Source organism: Ursus americanus, chromosome 20 (assembly GCF_024610735.1).
Source record: "Ursus americanus isolate L20-20 chromosome 20, mUrsAme1.1.p, whole genome shotgun sequence".
In the NCBI taxonomy this organism is placed as follows: Eukaryota; Metazoa; Chordata; class Mammalia; order Carnivora; family Ursidae; genus Ursus; species Ursus americanus.
In genome coordinates this window covers 48,025,925-48,040,761 of record NC_142146.1, presented here as the reverse complement: position 1 = coordinate 48,040,761, position 14,837 = coordinate 48,025,925, and positions in this window count along the sequence as shown.

The window sequence follows — 14,837 nt, the reverse complement described above, 5'->3', positions numbered from 1 at the left end:
ACATCCCTGGTTTTTGATGTAAAGTTCGATGATTCATTAGTTGCGTGTAACACCCAGTGCACCATGCAATACGTGCCCTCCTTACTACCCATCACCAGCCTATCCCATTCCCTCACCCCCCTCCCCTCCGAAGCCCTCAGTTTGTTTCTCAGAGTCCATAGTCTCTCATGTTTCATTCCCCCTTCTGATTACCCCCCCTTTCTTTATCCCTTTCTTCCCCTACTGATCTTCCTAGTTCTTATGTTCCATAGATGAGAGAAACCATATGATAATTGTCTTTCTCTGCTTGACTTATTTCACTTAGCATAATCTCCTCCAGTGATTCGATAGTAAAGGAATGAAAAAACAAAACAAAACAAAACAAAAAACCTTTTTAAATGGTCTCTTGTCTTAATGTCCTAAAACTGTTGTCCCATCGTAATGGAACTAAAGCAAGGCCTGGTCAGACAAATGTCAGTCTCTAATTTGTGTAGGTCCAAGACATTAAAAGATTATCACCTACTATGTAAATGCATAGGCAGCCGTGGAAACTCTCTATGTCGAAGAAACGTCACAAAAGTGCTGTTCTCAGTCCTCAGCTGCCTACCTGATGTCTCCATGTGGACACATCTGAATCTTAACATAGATAATCTGAACGTTTTTGAAAGTATTATTAATTACTAATTGGCATTCTCTTTTTTATCTTCCAGATATGATAGATGCTGAAAGAGGTATATTAAAATCTCCCATCATGAAGGTATTTTATCATATTCTCTTGATAGATATTCCTAATAGTTATTTTTTATATGAGTATAGTTGCCACGTTGTTTAATGCATAGGCTCACGGCTGCTGTGTTTCCTTCACGATTATGCCTGTATCATAACATAGTGTCTCTCTGTCCTAGTTTCTTATTCTTATATTTCACCTTGACTAGTATTTGCCACTCCTGATATTTTTATTCGCATTTCTTAGCATCTCTTTGATCATCCATGTATTTTCTAATTTTATTTATCACATCAAGTATGTTTGTTGTACATAATAGGTAACCGTTTTTTTAAAAAACCAAATTTGACATCTTGTCTTCTGTATGAGACTTGAATTAATTTGTGTTTAGTGTATAAAGTAATATACTTGATGTTACTCCTTTAGTCTTTCTTAGTAATGCTATTTATTTTAGTTTTTTTCTTTACACTTCTCCTTTAAAGAGTGTGAATTGTTGTTGTTGTTTAATTATGCAGTACTTCACAAATGTGTACACACCGTGTGAAGGGGTCGTGCTAATCTTTGCATTATTCCATTTTGATATAAAAGTTGCAGGAGTTTGCATGGATCATGTGTGTTAGTTCCCCTTTGCAAAACTAAATTCTTGACCTCTCTTTCCAGAGCTTCTGGAAAGATTTCTCTTTCCTGATCTTCTCTCAAGCCAGATTCTGGGAGTCAACTGTCATTCCTGTTCTTTTCCTCATATTCACTTCCAGTCTTTGAGTAAATTCTGTTCGTGTCTGAAATACCCTTCCACCTCTCTGCACTACCGTGGCTACCACTCTAGTCCAAGCAACTCTCATTGTTCCCCTAGATAGCTGTAGTAATTTCCCCTGATTTCCCTATTCCCAATAAAGAAAAATATGTAACAATTGCATAATTCTTATGAGAAATTCCTTTTTGTATTTGTCTTGTTTCCCACCAGTACATTTTCCATACAACCTTTAAAAATATATAAAACCTGATCATATTGTCTACTTTGTCCAAAGCCCTTTGATAGCTTCCTTGTAGGAAGAAATGTCAAATTCCATGTGAAACAAAATTTCAAATCCTTAGAATGGCTTGATGCAAATTTATATGATCTGACCCCCACCCTTATTCTTTAACCTCATGACATATATACATATTCTTTTTGCTGAAAATGCTCCAGACACACTGACCTTCCCTCCACTGCTGCTTCTGCTGCTACTTCTTCTTTAAAGATTTATTTATTTATTTATTTATTTATTTATTTATTTATTTATTTGAGAGAGAGAGAGAGAGAGAAAGAGAAAGCAGGGGCAGGGGGAAGGGCAGAGGGAGAGGGAGAGAGAATCTGAAGCAGAGTCCACGCTAAGTGTGGAGCCCAATGTGGGGCTCTGTCCCATGACCCTGAGATCACTACCCTGAAATCATGACCTGAGCCAAAACCAAGAGTTGGGCACTTAACCAAATAAGCCACCCTGGCGTGCCTTCCCTCTGCTTCGTGAATGTACCAACCCCATTCACACTTCTGGAACCTCTGATGCCCTGTTCCATTGGCCAGGAATAATCTCTCCCCCTAATCTTTGTCACTTTTTACCTCTTGTTGGTCAGATTTGTTCTTAAATACTCCCATCTCAAAAGAACCTTAACTTGTTATTCAGTCAATGGTAGGGTCTTGTTCTCCATCATGCTTACTTATTACAATTTACAATTAAGTCTGTCTTTGTGTGCTTACTTATACACTGTCTTTTGTCTGTTGTTTTCCTCATGAGTCTATACATGCCAAGGTAACAGAGACCACCCTGTCTGGTTCACTGATGTAGCCAGTACCCCAGTACTCAGCACAGTTTCAGGCACATCAGGTAGTGCCTGGTAAATATTTCTTGAATGAGTAAACACGTGATTGAATGTATCAACAATGTCAGTAAAACCCCAGTTACTCCATAGGAGTACATTTAGACCCCCAAATTAACAAGAGATATGCAATACAAGAATTCTGATTAATTTATGTTTAACTCAAGCAAATGCAGTTAGGAAAGTCTTCACTTAGAACAACAAACTTATTTCCTAGGCATCAGTGTTTATGGAACCTAAACTCAAAATTTTGGTAGGTGCTGAATTTGGAAGGCTCTGTCTTCTACTCCTACTTACCAATTCTTATATACAATAACAGTGACTTAAACTAATGAAAGTATCTTATAACATGTTTTTAATCCTATCAATAATGATAAGCTTAATGAATACAGCTGGTTCTTATCTGAATATATATATTACTATGCCAATAGGCTAAACTTTTTTTTTTTCTAGTAGAAAATGCACTATAAGTTTAAGAGTTTGTTTTGTATTATTTTTTGCTGCTTTTTAGAAAATCTATTTATAAAATGGGTACACCCTGTAATGTCTTTCTTTAGAAACAGGACTAAAAGAAAAAAAATTCAATTCCATACATTGATTAATGGATAAAAGTAAGAACCATAGTCTTGCCAGAAAAAAAGAAAAAAAGAAAGTCTGACAACTAAAATTTAGGATTATGTCTGAAATCCCATTCAGGAGGAAACAGTAAAATACAAAGTTTCAAAAGCAGACACCAAAGAATGAGGGCAAGGTCAAAGTAAAACATTTTATGAGACTTGAAAAGTAGAACTTTAAAAAGTACGATAGCTTATGATGTGGCTTAATCTAAAGAAAAATGAAATGTCTCAATAAGACATCAGCTAGAACTTATCATTTTCCCATTTTATGCTTCTCACTGGTGGCACTTTGCAGAGAGATACCCAACTACTTTCATTAATGACTTTTTTACCATATTGGTTCCGTCATTAGAGGAGAATACAATTTTCTCCCTTAATTGAAAAAGCAAATTTGTGACTGCAATATTTACTATTGGGAAAGAGTATCTTAAGAGAAAAATTTTGTTTGTTTGTTTCTTTTCTTTTTTTTTCTTTTTTTTTTTTTTTTACTCTTTTAGAAGAAAAAAGAGTATTATCTAAATCCCTTGGCTTTAGAAGCAGTTGATTTCACACCCAATAGAGTAGAAGAAAGAAAGTGAGAAATACGTAACAAGATGAGGAATGCCAGGAACTTTTGGCTAGCTAACCCATGTCCAATGCTCCTCTTTTGCCTGCCAACAAAACAGAAGATGGAAAAGTTAAATACTTAATATCCCAGTAACCCATGTAACTAGAGGGCGGCTGCATCTTATAGCTGTCTTGAGCCAATAAAACCTAAGTGGAAATCTGCTGGGGGGATTTGGGGAAAGGATATTTTTTTTTTTCTGACAGAAATATTAGTCACACCCTTGGCAGTACCCTGACCCCACCTTTTCTGCCAGGAATGTGAATGTGTAGTCTGGTGCTATGGAAGCCTTCTTGCAGTCCTGTGGAAAAGCTGAGTGCTGCCCTCATGTTGCTGAGCTGCTGAATCAATGTCAGCAGCTACTGAACTCCAGACTTCTTATTAGGTGAAAATAAATTTTATTTCTTAAACCACTCTTTCCTTTTACATGGAGCCAAAAGCATTCCTGCCTTTACATGAGAAGAAAACTGAAACAAGTCCTTTAATAGATAGTGGATTTCAGCATTCTGATGCAGTCAACTACACAATTATTGATCCCTTACCATTCAGCAAGTTCTTAAAGTTTTAGTGTAGTTTTAAATTTTAATATTTGCGCATGTATAAATACTACAAACCTCCAAATAAGAAAACTTGAAAAAAGTTCATTACTTTTTTTAAAAAGACTTATTTATTTATTTGTTTATTTATTTATTTATTTATTTATTTATTTATTTATTTATTTAGGAGAGACAGAGAGTGAGTGTGGGGAGGGGCAGAGAGAGAGAGAGAGGGAGAGAGAGAAGAGAATCCCAAGCAGACTCCCTGCTGAGCCCCACTGGGGCTCCATCCCAGGACCCTGAGATCATGACCTGACCTGAAGTCAAGAGCCAGATGCTTAACCAACTGAACCACACAGGCGCCCCTACTCTTATCTCTTCTACACGTTTTGATTTTATTTTTTGAATAAGTATATTTATATATTTTTACATTATATTATAAATAACATATATTTTGAATAATGTTTTTAATAAATACTTTTATTAATGAAATAAATTAATGGTTTAATTAGTTAATTAATTACTTTCAGGCAGTGTTTGCCACCTTTATTCAGAAAGACTAAATCAATAAACTGAAATTAGAAGTCTGTTGATCGGGTGGCTCAGTTGGTTAAGTGTCCAACTCTTGGTTTCAGCTCAGGTTATGATCTCAGGGTGGTGAGATCAAGCCCTGTGTCAGGCTCCAGCTGAAGTCTGCTTAAGATTCTCTCACTCTTTTGCTGAACAGCAAAAAGAGAAAATAATTTTTTTTAAATGAAGAAGGGGGTGCCTGGGGGCTCAGTTGGTTAAATGTCTGCTTTCAGCTCAGGTCGTGATCTCAGGGTCCTGGGATAGACCTCTGTGTCAGGCTCCCTGCTCAGCAGGGAGTCTGCTTCTCCCTCTCCCTTTGCCCCTTCCCTCTCTCCTGCTGTCTTTCTTGCTCACTTTCTCTCAAATAAATGAAGTCTTTAAAAAAAAAAAGAAAAAAGAGGTCTGTTGATCAAAAGTCCTAGAAATAAATAAGTATATATGAAGTTGAAATATAATTAAACTTTCACATGAGGCTTGTTGTAAGTTAGTATCATTTACACTTCTAAAGTTACTGAAGCTTAAACTGCACTATGACTTTTAAGAGGCCCTGTATGGTACTGGTAAGCACTGGTATAAAAAGGAAAAAAAAGACATGGTCCTTAAATTTAAGACACTTGCAGCCTAATATAAAGTTTCTCCATCCTGGCTGCACACTAAATTACAGCAGAGATTAAAGCAACACCACTCCCCACTGCACAGTTTCCAGCCTGCATCCCTAGCATTATGGTCTCATTGGTCTGGGGTGGAGCCCGATATCAGCACTGTGTACGCCCCTGTGATCCTAATGTCCAGTCAGAGTTGAGAACCAATCATGTACTGGGTAAGCATTCATATTCATTTCCAATGAAGCTGGGCAAAAAAGCTTTTTTCCAAGGAGGGCTAATCTATGAGGTAGAGTAGGAAAGAATGTGTTTGACAAACCTAATCAGCATGGGGGTAGCAGTCATCCTTTACACTCAGGACTTCAAGATGGCAATTAATCGTCATGAGTGGAGTATCTGTAACACTCTTGCTTATGATTTTTTTCTGGGTAAACAATGGGTAACCTTTTAATTATATTTCATTTATTTGAGATTTTTCCTATATTGCTTTGTGTACTTGAGAAAGGGATATGAAGGCACGGACTAAAAGATTTTCTACATTTAGCCTCCCCTATCAAATTAGAAATTAATAATAGATGTACAATGATGATGATAATAAGTAGATGTGTTAATATTTTGGTTATTTTATAAGAAGAGGATTGATCATGTAACAAACATTGGTTGAGCACCTGCTTCATGACAAGTATCTTTCTAGACACTGAGAGCACACAGGACAGCACAGAAGAGATCCTTTCCTTAGAGGCCTGTAGTCTAATGGGGTAATTCTATTTCCTCAGACTTTTTTGCTTAAAAATACATAATTTCTCTATGAAGCATATTTATATAAAAAGTTCTCATGCACTTTTTTTTAATGAGTAACATTTTAGAATGTTTTTTTACTTCAAAACAACACAGATTTGTTTTTGCGGCAGAGTTGGCCATACTTCCTGGTTGTTAAAAAAAATTGATAAATAAAATACAAAGCAAAAAGAGGAAAAATTTGGATTAAAAAATTGCTTAATCCCGGAATTAACTGTGGATAATATTTTGTCATGTTTTCCAGACATTTTTCCATACACAGAAACACACATTTCAGAAAATGAAATCATACCTTTATGAAACAGATTAAGACACTTATAATTTAAAATACAATGTAATCAAATCAATATATTTTGGTACAAAGTATATTAAGGTATTTTATTTTATTTTTATTATTTAAAAATTTTATTTATTTATTTGTGAGAGAGAGACAGAGAGAAGGGAAGAGCGCACAAGCAGAGGAGCGGCAGGCAGAGGGAGAAGCAGGCTCACCGCTGAGCAGGGAGCCTGATGTGGGGCTCGATCCCAGGACCCCGGGGTCATGACCTGAGCCGAAGGTAGATGTTTAACTATCTAGCCACCCAGGCACCCCATATTAATCTATTTTAAAAACAAAAACTTCTAAAGCAGTATCCTTGTCAGAAGGAACAGAAATTGACCCAGTTAGATTCAAAAGTGAAGATTTATTTTAAGAATTCATGCAGCAATAAGGGAACTGGAAATACTTCCAAAATGTAGAACAGCCAGACCTCTTAGAGATGGCTCTAGTGTTCAGGAATTGGAAGATGTTTCAGGTTCCAGACTAATCTTATTGATTAGGTAATGGTGAGACTCCCTCAGCTTCAGGTTTTCTTCTTTAGGATCTCCTCTTACTGCTGCACCAACGCTGTTCAGCTCCATTTGCTCTGTTTCCCTGCTGCGTCTCTTCTTATGTGACTTGTCACTGTCAACTCGATGATGCTTCCACCAAACACGTATGCTTATTTTAACACCACTCATGCAGCCCAACTTGCCATAAAGTTACTAATATCAACCTATCGCTCAGACGCACACACATACACACATGTGTGCGTGAATCCTGACGAAAACGTTCCAACACAAGAGGTTGATTACATGTTCATTTGAGCACATTTACATTCATGTTTCCCCATGACTTGACTGCACTCGTGTTTTCAGCCAACAGAAACTCGTACTTTCTAGTTCAATTTCAGCCGATGGAAAAGTGGTCCTTTACACGCTTGGCTGACGAGCTTTCTCTACCATGCTACCCTCATCATCAGAGATGAGTGGATTCTGCAGCATGTATGAAAATGATAATGCTGGATCTTTTACAAAAACTAAAGCAAAAAAAAATGAAAGTATGCTGGGTGGCTGCTGAAATGAGAGTTTGGAGACTATTCGAGATGCTTTCGAGGAAATGGTCAAGGTCTGAAGGGACAGATAACGTGGTGTGGGAGGGGCGGGGCATGGAATCCTTTGCATTTCAGCAATTATAGCATCTTGCTGCTGCAGCTCAAAGAAATGGCTGGAAGCAAGTCATGATGTCAGGCGACTGCCAGTGTGTGGTATAAGTGACCGTCCTCAGACTGCACCAGTAGCCTTCAGACTGCAGAACGCTTCTGTCTGGAGGGTACATGAAGGCAATTCAATTTCTAGACTCTTCTAGGGATGCACTTCACTGAAACAGATGTGCCTGAATCATGTTAAGATGTTAAGTCAGTTCTTTTTCTCTCACAATTGTCCTTCCCCTCCTTTACTCCCACCCACACTGAAACTTTTCTTTTTTCTTTTTTTAAAGATTTTATTTATTTATTTGAAGGAGAGGGAGAGAGCTCACATGAGTGGGATAAGGGGTGGAGGGACAGGCAGACTCCCTGCTGAACATGGAGCCTGACTTGGGGCTTGATCCCAGGACCCTGAGATCATGACCTGAACTGAAGTCAGACACATAACTGACTGAGCCACGCAGGCATCCCCTGAAACTTTTTCTGGGATGTAAAAGCTTCCACATCCCAGTTAATGGGAAAACTTAAAAGAATGGTATCTTTAAGTCTTTTAAAATCAAGGCATCATTATATAAGGCTTATCTTTCCTCTTTTTTATTTAGTCATTTTTGTAAGCAGAATTCCAAGAAGGTCCCTAAGATTCCCACCCCCTGATATACAACATGCTGTGTATTCCTCCCTCCTGGAGAATGAGTAGCACCTGTGGGTATTATGGAATAGTCACTCCTAAGATTACATTACAGTGTGTAAGACTATCTTAACAGACCAGAGGGAGAGATTTTTCTGGGATGGCTTGTGCAAACAACATGGAACAAGGAACTGAGAGTGGCCCCTGGCTGACAGCCAGCAGCCAAGTTTTAAAGCTGCAAGGAACTAAATCCTGCCAAAAACCACCTTGGAAGAGAATCATGGAGTTCAGAGAATAAAATGGCCCAGCTGACATCTAATGAGATTACAGCAGTGTTATGAGACCCTGAGCAGAGATCCCAGTTAAGCCAGGTTGGACTCCTGACCCAAGGAGACTGTGAGATGATAAATGTATGTGGCTTTAAGCTGCTATATTTGTGGCACTTTATTACACAGCACAAAAAAGCAATGCAATCTTTCAAAAAGCATGTACTGAGCACATACTATATTCTGGACACTGACAATTTCCAAAATCTCTGCCTTCATTAGAATTACCTTTTGGTAGGTAGAATAATTGTAAACAAGTTTAAATGTAAAATATCTAGCATGTTAGACCATGATAGCTTTCAGAGAAAAAAATGAAGTAGGGTAATGAATTGTGGGGGGAACAGGGCTGAATAGAGGGAAGTATTGAAAGCTGAGCTGCACATAGAAGGAGTATGTTCTTATAAGAAGGAAGGTAACTGGCAATATTGAGGAGAGAGCTTTTCCAGGCAGAGAGAAGACCAGTGCTCTCAGAGACGGGTGGTGGGAGGTGGGGGGCCCGGAGGAGGGAACATGACATAGGTCCAGGGAGGAATGACAAAGGACCTAAGAGATGAGGTCAGAGAGGAAAAAAGGAGACCAGATCATGCAGAACTTCAAAGGTCATGGTAAGCTTTTTGGCTTTTATTCTGAGTGACATGGAGAGCCAAAGAGGTTTTAAGCAGGGAGTGATAATGATTTGACTTTCCTTTTAACAGATTCACTGTTGCTATTATAATATAATGTGATACAGTGTGGTGTAGATGAGAATAATGTGGGATAGATCAAAAGGAGGCAGGATTGGAAGCAGAGACACTACCAGTAAAGATCCTGTTGTAATAATCCAGACAAGAAGGGATAGTGCCTAGATCAGGGCCGTGGCAGTAGAAAGAAGTTATTAAATTAGAATCCTTTCTTTTCAACAAAATTGAGAGCAGATATTATTGATAGAGAATTGAAATCTCCTTCCATTCCTTCTACTGATTTATGTAAAAAAGCTCTCTCAGAAAGTATATCTCAAAAAAAATGAACATGTAGAATAGAATTGATGTTGAAACCCCCTTCTAGCAATAATTAATATGTATCCATGGATACAAGAACTAATTAAAACCTCGCTAGCTATCTCATTAAGAGATACATTTTTGGACTTAATATTTTAGTAAAACTTTAATATGTTTTCATAATTTGTATATTAATAATAATAGTAATAAAATTCAGTCCACAAAAAAGTGTCTTTGACATGTAAAACCTTATAATAATAAAAATTAATTTCAGTTTATATACCTCTATCCAAAGATTATTTGCAATTCTTTGATTTCCATCTAGTTGCCAGTGCAAAACAAAAATGGTTAGATATCCATATCTACAAATATAAAGGCCATATAAATTGTTTATTGTTGATAAATAATCCTCAGCTACTATATGCAAATCTTGTGAATACCACTTTAATCAGAAATCCAAGAGAGGCAAGAAAATGGGCTTTTGACCCTATAGGAAATATCACTTTGTTATTGCAAGAATATGTTGCATTCATGCCATCTGGCATAGGGATTTGATGAGTTAATTAATTTGGCCTTCACTTACTTAAGCACTTTGTCTACGAAAATCCACCCTGCTCTCCAAGGCAGTGTCTGACTCAGACATCAGTGACAGTGCATCCTGCAAGCCCTCATGCCATGGAGACGCAGTCTCTGTTTGTCTGGAGTGCTAGGCCGTGACATGTACAAAAGGAGTCATTCTGTGTGAGTGTTCAGTGCCAGATCCTGAGCAACAGAGGATCCTAGTTGTTTTTTAATGAATCTATATGTTGTGCTTTCATAATACACAGGGTCCCCCTTGCTCAGGTCTAAGGATTCTACTCCATTTAAAGGACACATCGTTTTTTATTTTAAAATCTCAGTATTTACAAATGTACAAACTGTTTTTCAACTGTTTACATTTATGATACAAATTATACATTTCAACTTAAAATGGAATGTAGAACACAAAGTTTGACAAAATTATTTTAGGGGTACTAGAGGAAAAAATGTTTTGGAAATATTGGCTGAGAAGCTGTATCTAGTGCTCATTCAATAGCTTTCCCATTTTTTTAAACTAAATATACCTGTGTCTCTAATCCAAATGCCTGCAATGAAGTTTATTTAGTCCATTTAGTTTCCTTTATACCTTTTTGGGCAGAGCTTTTTGGTCAGGAGGGTTCATGACCTATGGTTTCACCTACTAATTGAGCACCTCTGGTCTAATCTGCTGTGTCTGGGATTTGAGTCACATGTCTGGGACCTCTCTAGCAGGACAATAACGGTCATAGATTGAGTTCTAAGAGTGTATTTATTAATATAAGCTGTGAATTTCAAGTAGGTATTATACTACTGTCATCTTAATTGGGCAGGGACAAATCCTAGCAGACACATATAAGAAAAGGAACAATTACTATCCTAGAAAAGGACCGGAAAAAGATTAGTGCTTAATAGATACTATTATTTGATGGAGGGATAGCAACTGCAGAGGAATAGAGTAGCTGCACGAACCCCAGATGGTCAACTTTCTGAAGATTCTCAGGAGTGAGAGTATTTGGACTAATTTTTCAGCAGAACTCTTTTGGATAGGTACGAAACAATGCACAGTTAAGTGTATGGTCCCTGGAGTCAGAATGTCTGGGTCCTCAGCCTAGGTTCATCACTAACTACCTATGTGCCCTGAGGCAAGTTACTTAGCCTGTGTCTCACATTCCACATCCATACACCAGAAATAACAATAACTTCTTGATAGGATTGTGAGCATTAAATGAGATAATCACCATTACTCTGAACAGTGTCTGAGACGTATTAAAAACTTAAGAAATGCTAGCTAGTACTATGAGTAAAAAGCTTGTCGGAGCCATTACATATTTTGAATGTAACATATGACATAGTGTAATTCTCAATTAGTCTGCACTAATGAAGGAAGGAGAGGTGTTGACAATACAGACAACCAGAAATTGAGTAAAAGATCCATCGGCTCATCTTTCCATCATTTCTGGAAATTATCATCAATTAAAAAAAATACTTTTCTACTTTTTTATGAGCATCACTTTTGTGACAAACACAGGAAGCAATAAACAGAAAAAAGCAATTCATTCCTAAAGCTGAAACAATGCTTCTCTCGTTTGCCAATACCACCACTAACTCTTTCATACTCCCATGAATCCTCTGAAATTCTATACATTTAGAAATGAATGGTGGATTCATTACTATTCCATGGTCACTTAATATGCATATGGACACCCTTTTGAAGAGGAAAACAGTGAAAGATCTGTAAAATACAACCAAGCGATTCTAGAATTTAAATTCAAAGCAAAAAGACGTTCATGCTGTAGTAGGGTAATAGTAAAACCAACAAGAGTTCATTTGTTAGCAATAATTTCCAAGTGCGCCTTGGTAGAATTATTGCTCACTAGTCTTGTTTTATTATCTAAAGAGGGGAGTTAAGGATATTTCAGTCCTGCTAAGTTGTTATTTTAATTTTAGAAAAACAAAAATCCCTCATATTTCCAAGCCACAGGAAATATCGCACATGTGTGTGCATATGCACACACTTTTTTTTTTTAATAATGATTTTTTATTATATTATGTTAGTCACCATACAGTACATCCCCGGTTTTCGATGTAAGGCTCGATGATTCATTAGTTGTGTATAACACCCAGATATGCACACACTTTTAAAAGCCATGCCGCAAAATTACTTTCAACTGTAAAACCCAAGAAATAACCACTAGACCTTTAAAAAAAAAAAGTCCATATGAGTAAGAAGGAAAATTAGATTTGAAAATCCCAGTTGGAATTTTAGCTACTTTAGAGCCACTATATTCTTTTGTTGGGTACTGGGTTTATAAATATAGATAATGAATACAATCTTTCTATGGAAAGATATTTTTCATCAAACTATTATATTTCAGATAGACATCACATTCTAGTTTTCATTTAGAAGTCTTTTTTAAGGTAGATGAATAATTATTCTCATTTAGTAAATACACAGAAAGATATGAGAATTGAAATGTCCTGATGTGATGTGACACACTTTATTAAAATGCTGTGTTAGAATTTAGGATAACTGGGGTGCCTGCATGGCTCAGTCATTAAGCATCTGCCTTCGTCTCAGGGCATGATCCCAGCATTCTGGGATCGAGCCCCATATCGGGCTCCTCTGCTGGGAGCCTGCTTCTTCCTCTCCCACTCCCCCTGCTTGTGATCCCTGTCTCGCTGGCTGTCTCTCTCTCTGTCAAATAAATAAATAAAATCTTTAAAAAAAAAAAAAAAAGAATTTAGGATAACTAGGTATGGCCCTGATCATTGAACAAAAGGGAATTTACTTCTTATGAGTGATACTGACTTTCTTAAAATGTACATGATGCCAAAGCTCCAAGGCTGTGGTTTCACAACAGATTGGAAACAGAGATCCATGATATATCAGAATATCAGAATTCTAATATAGAGGTGGAACGCAGGCTGCCTGGGCTCAAATCCTGACTGTACCCCATTCTAGATAAGCAATGTACTGAAACTTTCTACTCCAGTATGTATGAACACAGTTAATTGGATGCTGTATGACTGAAGGTCTAGAGAAGGGGTGGCAAACTATGGCTGTGGGTCATATCTGGCCCATTGTCTGTTTTTGTAAATAAAGTTTTATTGGAACACAGCCATTCCCATTCATTTGCATGTTTTCTATGGCTGATTTTGTGCTATAATGACAGAGTTGAGTAGTTATACCAGAGATTTTATGGCTTGTAAAGCCTAAAATATTTACTATCTGGCTTGTACAGAAAAAGTCTGATGACCCCTTGGGGAGGTTTTACTTTCTGTGGGGTTAGATCAACGTTTAGTCCTAATATAGAGCTAGATAGATGCTAGAGCAAGGAACCAAGCAAAGCAATGGTGTTCCCAGCTTCTTAATCACAATATAAATATTTCAGGAAAGGATATTGTATTATTACTTAACACTTCACGCGGGATGAGCTTACTATATTGCACTGTGTTAGCAGTTAATATAACACAAGAGGTAAGAGGTGAGATAACTGGTGAAGTCGTAAGGACACTTGCCCATGTGTGTGTGTGAGTGTGTCTGTATATGTTATTTATATGTGGAGGGGAGGAGTGTGTAGGCGGGGAACTGTGTGTGGGGGGTTGTTGGGAGGAATGCTTAAAAAAAGAAAGAGGTAAGGGAAATAAGGTTGCTGGAGACAGACTCCTCCTCCTCTGCAACATTACTTCAGGTTGACCCATTCCACTAAGTTTTAAGCACAGTTTGGTTTTGGAGTAAATACCCCATCCTCTTAGTATGCCAAGTGAAATTTTCTATGCAGCATATGAGACAAATAAGCAAAAATTCAGAGAACAGTCCTTCTAATTAATTAGGTCGGCGGACAGTTTGTACTGATAAAATGGAAGGAGTATTTTTACCAATTTTATTTTAAAAAGAATGATAAAAATGTGCTCAGAGAAAAAAACAACACACGGTTCCAAAAACAAGTGTTTTCTTTAAAAATTTTAAAAACACTGTCTCTAAAATTCTGGGAACACAAATTATAAAAACCTCCTTTTAATGTTTTCCTATTTCACATAATCAAGATCTTATAAAATGAGCAGATTTTGGCATTTTCAGCATATTAAAGGTGAGCAAAAAATGAATAAACAACAAATACAGAAATCAACATCTACCGAGATACAGGCCTACCTCCATACTGAAAGAGCTGCCAAGCATTGTTTTCTTTTGAATTGCAGAAAAATTAAGTTGAAAGTATTTGGGGGGACTAATTTCAATCTAACAGCTTAAATTTATTTAACCTTTTGTCTGCTAGCAAAACATACACATATGCTAAACCCATAGAGTTGCTTTTGCCATCAGAATTAGCAACAGGAAGGTTTGACTTTTCAGCACTGTTTTTGAGGTTTCTTTCTTTTTTCTTTCTTTTTTTTTTTTTTTACATTTTGTATGTTAATGTGCCCTTTAATTCTTTCCAGTTTTCATTGACAGAGGAATACATTTGTTTTAGAAAGAGACTTAGCCTAACTTGAAATCTCTCTAAAATAATTTCCCCAAATTAGCTAATTTAGGAAGAGATGTGAAGGGTAATATT